The 7,293-nt window shown below is 42.5% G+C and overlaps 1 non-coding gene across 1 annotated transcript; it reads left to right on the forward strand.

Annotated features, from left to right (window-relative positions):
- Nucleotides 1-1,705: 1,705 nt before the first annotated feature.
- On the forward strand, nucleotides 1,706-1,812 carry LOC133833557 (small nucleolar RNA R71). The gene has a single exon (XR_009892932.1). It is a non-coding gene; the product is annotated as a small nucleolar RNA R71 (small nucleolar RNA).
- The last annotated feature ends 5,481 nt before the right edge of the window (nucleotides 1,813-7,293 follow it).

Raw genomic sequence — 7,293 nt, forward strand, 5'->3', positions numbered from 1 at the left:
ATCATCGCCCTCATCACCCAATAATACTGCCTCTAAGGCATCACTGCTCATCCTTCTCTTGGAGACTGCCTTTTCTATCACATCCACACTAAAGCAACTGTCACTAGCCACCGGATACTTCATAGACTTGAAGACATTAAAGACCACCTCATCTCCTTGAAATCTAAGCTTAAGCTCTCCTTTGTGAACATCAATAAGAGCTTGCCCTGTGGCTAGAAATGGCCTACCGAGAATAATTGGGACATCTGTGTCCTCCTCCATGTCCAGAACAATAAAGTCAGCTGGAAATATGAACTTATCCACCTTCACAAGAACATCCTCAATAATACCTCGTGGATGTGTTAACGATCGGTCTGCGAGCTGTAAAGTGACAGTTGTTGGTTTTGCCTCCCCCAAACCAAGTCTTTTAAACACAGATAAGGGCATCAGATTGATACTTGCCCCCAGATCACATAAGGCGTGCTTACATTCAGACTTGCCAATGGTGCAAGGTATGGTGAAGCTCCCCGGATCTCTCAGCTTTTGGGGTAACTTCCTTTGTAAAATCGCGCTGCACTCTTCAGTGAGTGCTACAGTCTCATAGTCCTCCATCCTTCTTTTCTTTGACAGAATCTCCTTCATGAATTTAACATAGCTGGGCATCTACTCCAAGGCCTCAGCAAAAGGAATGTTTATGTGCAGCTTTTTAAACACCTCTAGAAACTTAGAAAACTGTTTATCAAGTGTAGTCCTTCTAAGCCTCTGAGGGTATGGAACTCGAACTGGCTGCTCAATAACAACTGGCGGACTCTTTTCTGACTGCTGGTGGTCTTCAGTAACCCTTTCTGAATCAGACTGCTCACCCATCTCTTTATTCTGAACCACTGCCTGTGGAGGTCTAGGCTGCTCAGTTTGCTTCCCACTCCTTAGAGTAATTGCCTGAACTTGCGCCTTGGGGTTGACTTCAGTATTACTGGGCAAATTTCCCTGGGGTCTGTTATTGAGCATATTGGCCAACTGCCCAACTTGTGTCTCAAGATTTCGAATAGAGGATCTGGTCTCAGTCATAAATTGAGTCTGAGTATTAGTGAGAGTCAACAAGGCAGCTTGCAGTTCATTAGGCCTCTCAGGTTGAGGTATTGATTGTTGAGGCCTAGGCTGTTGTGATGACGAAGCTTGATGCATAGGTGGCTGAGGCATGTTGTTCTGAAATTGGCCCTGAAACTGAGGTTGTTGGCCTTGATTATTTTTCCACGAAAAATTGGGATGATTTCGCCACCCAGGATTGTAAGTATTGGAGAATGGATTATTGAGTGGCCTTTGAAAGTTCCCCACCGCTTGTACTTGAGCATGATCCATAGGAGTGTTATTATTCATACTGATAGGACACTGATCGATAGAATGAGCATCACCACACATTTCACACCTCACTGCCATCTGAACCGCATTAGCAGATACACTGCTCTGTTGTAACTTCTTTGTCAGAGAGGCTACTTGTGCTTTTAGAGCAGTGATTGCATCCAGCTCATGCACCCCAGCTACCTTTCTGACTCCTGATGATCTTTCCTCAGACCATTGATGATTGTTTGTGGCCATGTCCTCTAGCAACTCATAAGCACCAGTTGCACTCTTGCTCATAAAAGTGCCACCCGCTGCAGCATCAATAATGGTTCTGGTTGTAGGACATAATCCATTGTAGAAATTATGTACTAGCATCCACTGTTCAATGCCATGATGAGGACATCTTCTCAGGAGTTCCTTGAACCTTTCCCAAGCTTCATACAATGACTCTCCGCCATTCTGGCAAAAGTTATTGATCTCTCCCCTCAATTTAGCAGCTTTTGACGGAGGGAAGAATTTAGACAAAAATTTCTGAGCTAGATCCTGCCAGGTGACAATAGAATTTGGCTGCAGCGAGTTCAGCCAACTTTTAGCTCTGTCCCTCGGAGAAAATGGGAAAAGCCTAAGCTTGATTGCGTCATCACTCACCCCATTATATCTGAAGGTTCCACACAACTCCAGAAAATTGGATAAATGGGTGTGAGGATCTTCAGAAGGCAACCCATTGAATTGCATAGAGGACTGCACCATTTGTAGAATAGCGGGCTTGATTTCAAAGTTGTTGGCCTCTACAGCTGGTGGGCGTATACTATTTTGTACTCCTGTCAGGGTGGGCAGTACATAATCTCTCAGGCTCCTCTCAGCATTGTTCTGAGCCTGACCCCCTTGTACAACTCCAGGAATTAGAACATTCCTGCCATCCCCTTCATTCTGTGCCATCTTCATAGATTTCTGGGCCTCCCTCTTGTTCTTTCTGATTTGCTTGCAAGACTTTTCAATCTCAGGATTTAGAGGAACAAGTGTGTCTTTTCCTCTTTTGCCACGCATATACCAAAATTCACCTGAGATAGACAAATTAAGCAACTAAACAGATTAGAAACAAGAGAAATTAAAATCAAATTAGAATAAAAATTAATTAGACTGATATTGATAATTATTTTCAGTCCCCGGCAACGGCGCCAAAACTTGTTGCGATATTTTTGCTATGCAAGTGCACACAGTCGCAATTCGTAATAAAATGGTAAAAACCAAGTATCGTCCTCAAGGACTGATTTATCAATTACCAAACAACCAACCTTTTTAATTCTATTTGATTGAACGATTTCAGAGATTTCAAACAAAGAAAAATACTAAAGAAGCACAATGAAAATTTAAACAGAAAATAACAGAGAAAATGAAATTAGGACAATTATGATCCTCTATTTTCCACCATTTTATTTCCTAATGCAATAATTTATATCCCCTTCTCCCTATTCAAGAATAAGTTGCAAAAACAATTCATAATCTGGTCAAGATTTATGAAATTCAATCTAAATGACAACTTCCTATATTTCTATGGTAAGTTGAATCATGTAGAAGGCATTAACCACGCAACTCAGAAAAATAGGCAAATAATCTAGATACTTTCGTTCTAAATTAAATTTGCATCCAAACAATCAAAGCATATCAAATTTCACTTTTCAGATTTCAATTTGATTCATGAAATAGCAATTAAAGGTGATCAATCAATAATCGCACAAATAACACAGATTGCAAGGAATTGAAAGAGATGAAGAAGAACATCAATTTTGCATTAAACCATAACAGGGTTTCCAAAAGATTCACATAAAAGCCCTAAAAAAAGAATTTAGCCCATGATATTCATTCTAGCCATAAGACAGTTCAATTACAAACATGAAAATTTAAAGAAAAAGATGAAAAACACAAGGATGAATCCTCCAAGATGGTATTCTTACTCCAGCCGTCGTTATCCCCTTCAGCCTTGTCTCAGTCGCATATATGTTTCCCAAGAATCCCTACTAAAAATTCCCTCTGGAAAAGACTCAATTGCCCATAAAAAATAACCAGATATGTCAAAAATCGTGAAACCAGCGCTGTAGCGCTAAAGTCAGAGACGAAATGGGGGAAATCTGGGCACCAGCGCTGTAGCGCTCTTATGGTAGCGGTGTAGCACTAAAGTCAGGAACCAACTTCCTGAAAACTGCGTCCAAGCGCTGTAGCGCTGATGTTGTAGCGCTGAAGTCAGAGCCGAGCTTCTTCAAAATTTCTTCCTAGCGCTATGGCGCTCCCTTAGTGGCGCTGTAGCGCTACTTACAGATTCAACAAAATTCACAAATCGGTCCCGATTTTATTCCACTTTCGCTCCTTTTCATTACTTGTATCACTTTAACATTAATCACCCTGAAACAAGAACAAACGAGCATAATTCTGAAATAAAATAATCCTAACTAATGAAAAATAGCCTAAAAACTAGGACCATAAACGAGCCTAAAACTCGTTTATCAAGCACGCTGAAAATTCTGTTTCAACAGCCCAGTATGTCATCTCTAGACTGTAGAGTCTGCTCTACCGCATACACCCGAGTGCTAGCTGGTTCAAAACGAATAAGGGGAAAAGGATCTTAACCATACAAGGCCTTAAAAGGTGTCATCCCAGCCACTGAATGGAAAGCCGTATTATACCAATATTCCGCCCATGGCAGCCACTTTGACCATTGATTCGGCTTGGAGCTCACAAAACAACGAAGATATGTTTCCAAGCATCGGTTTACCACCTCGGTTTGACCATCGGTTTGTTGATGGTAGGTTGTGTTTTGCTTCAACATTGTCCCCTGCAAACGAAAAAGTTCCTTCCAAAAGAGGCTAAGAAATTTTTTGTCTCTGTCAAACACAATAAATCGAGGACCCATGGAGCTTACTAATCTCTCTAACAAAAATCGTGGCTATGGTGGTGGCTGTGAAAGGGTGCCGAAGGGGAACAAAGTGCCCATACTTGCTCAAATGATCCACCACCACTAATATGGAGTCAAATCCATTCGAAATGGGTAATCCCTCAATGAAATCTAGTGATATATCTTCCCAAACCTGGTCTAGAATAGGCAGTGGCTGAAGCAATCTTGCGGGTGTTTAAGCGACATACTTGTTTTGTTGACATACTCTACATTCAGTCACAAATTTCTGAACATCTTTGCGAATTCCCGCCCAATACAAGTCTGCTGCCAGTCATTGGAATGTCTTAAAAACTCCGGAATGTCCCCCCATATTGCCATTGTGATACTCTTGCAATAGCAGTGGTATAAATGGTGATGTAGACGGTAAAACCAAACTCCCCTGAAACTTCAAACATCCTTGAACCAGTGAGTATCCCCCACAATTATTTCCCCTTTTCAACTCCTCAATCACCGTAGATAAGGTTGGGTTCGAAGCTATGTGTGCCTTTAAATCCGGTATAAACAAAACACTAGGGATGGAGATGGCAACTAAAGAAACCTCACTGTGCATCCTTGATAATGCATCAACAACTTTATTCTCTAACCCAGGTCGATATTGAATCTCAAAGTCGTAGCCCAACAATTTTGTTAGCCTTTTTTGATGCTCCGTCGTAACCAATCTCTGTTCCAGCAGGTATTTCAGGCTTCGTTGATCGGTCCGCACCATAAACTTTCGTCCCAACAAGTATGGATGCCATTTTTGAACTGCCAAAACAATTGTCATCAACTCTCGCTCATAAAATGGCTTGGTGCATGCTCGGGAAGACAATACTTGGTTGTAAAAAGCAATAGGTCGCTGGTTTTACATCAACACAACACCAAGGCCCGACCCTGAGGCATCCGCTTCCACAATAACAGGACCTGCAAAATCAGGAAGTGCTAAAACAGGGACTGAACACGTGGCTTCTTTGAGTTGTATTAACGCCTCTTGCGCTGCGGGGTTCCATCCAAAAGCATCTTTTTTCAGCTGGTCCGTGAGTGGTCTTTCCATATGCCCATAGCCTCGCACAAATTTTCTATATTAGCCCGTGAGGCCTAAGAACTGCCTCAACTCCGTCAAAGACTTCGGAATGGGCCACGATGCCACAACTTCAATTTTTTTTGGGTCCGCTGCAACCCCTGTGGCTGAAATGATGTGCCCAAGATACTCCACACTAGATTGGGCAAATAAACATTTCTTTTTATTTTCATACAAACATTGCTGCCTTAAACGTTCCAACACCAATTCTATATGATATACATGTTCTTCCAAAGATGCGCTATACACAAGTATGTCGTCAAAGAATACCAAGACACACTTGCGTAAGAACTCCCGAAACACCTTGTTCATTAACCCTTGGAAAGTGGCCGACGCATTAGTGAGACCAAATGACATTACTAGAAACTCGTAGTGCCCCTCATGTGTGCAGAAGGCTGTCTTCTCCATGTCCTTTGCTGCCACCCGAATTTGATGATACCCCGACTTTAAATCAAGCTTGGAAAACACTGTAACACCGTGTAACTCATCCAACAACTCATCAATGACGAGGATAGGAAAATTATCAGCTATTGTCTCCATATTCAAAGCTCGGTAGTCCACACAAAACCTCCAATTGCCATCTTTTTTCTTGACCAACAACACGAGACTAGAGAAAGGGCTTATACTTGGTCTAATGATCCCAACCTGCATCATCTCAACAACCAGCCTCTTGATTTCATCTTTCTGTACTTGAGCATATCTATACGGCCTCACAAATATTGGTCCCACATCTTCATTTAATGTAATTGAGTGCTCTCGAGTTTGACTTGGTGGTAATCCGGTTGGCATGGAAAACACTAACTCAAAGCGACGCAGGAGGTTTGACACAGGCAGTGGGATAGCTTGTTGTTCCTTGGCTTCCAATGTCTTCAAAGCTCCCAATTGGACCCAAAATCCCACCCCTTTATGTTCAACCGTGTGAATCATTGCTTTGAGCGATATTGGAGATTTACAAAGGCTCGGGTCTCCTTGCAACGTTACCCAAGCACCAGCCATCTCAAATCTCATTACCAAGGTTCTCCAATTAACTTGCATATTCCCCAATGTCTCCAACCATTTGATGCCCAATATGACATCTTCCCCTCCTATCTCCAGTGGTAAAAAATCAGTCACCACTCTCAGAGCTCCCAAATCCAATTCAACTTGAGCACATATGCCTTCGGTCCGTACCTTGCCCCCTATGCCCAATAGAATCCCATAACAAGTAGTTGGTGTGATCTAAATCCCAGTGGCTGTTACTACATCCATTGAAAGAAAATTATGAGTAGCCCCGCTGTCAATGAGTACTGTGACTGGGTGTTGTCCAATATGGTCGGCTAATTTCATTATATGAGTAGAGGATATTCCAATCAAGGAATTCAAGGATAGCGTAGCTAAAGTTTCCTCCGAAACCATCATTTATTTGGAATCCGGTGTGGGAGGAGGTGATTCTAAAGGTGAACTTGGTTCCTCTTCATCCATAGTCAACATCACTTGGAGAAATTTTTGGTCGCATTTGTGCCCCCCATGGAATTTTTTGTCGCACTTGAAACATACTCATCGGGCCTTTTTGTCTTGATACTCTGCCTCCGTCAACCTGCAAATATATGGTGGCCGTGAGCTTTTTGACGTTATCGGCGTAGCATTGACTATCGAAGTTGATAATGTTGGGGAACTCGAGGAATCAGATTTAGCGATGAATGGGTTCATCACTGGCCGAAATGGAGTAATCGGTTTGAGATTGGGTCTAGAGATTGAAACCCTAGGTCCTTGGCCCGTACCAAATAGTTGGTTGCCCTCCTCCACCCTTTGGGTCGTTTCCATGATTTGGCCCAAGCCCGTTGGTTGCAAAATGTGTAAGGCCCCTCTTATGTCTTCCTTGAGCCCCTTCACAAAACTCCCTTCTAATATATGTTCAGGTACGTCTGGTACACGTGATGCCAAAGCTTCCCATCTCCGCCTGTAATCTCGCACGGTGGTAGTTTGG

This window comes from Humulus lupulus, chromosome 4 (genome assembly GCF_963169125.1).
Source record: "Humulus lupulus chromosome 4, drHumLupu1.1, whole genome shotgun sequence".
Lineage (NCBI taxonomy): Eukaryota > Viridiplantae > Streptophyta > Magnoliopsida > Rosales > Cannabaceae > Humulus > Humulus lupulus.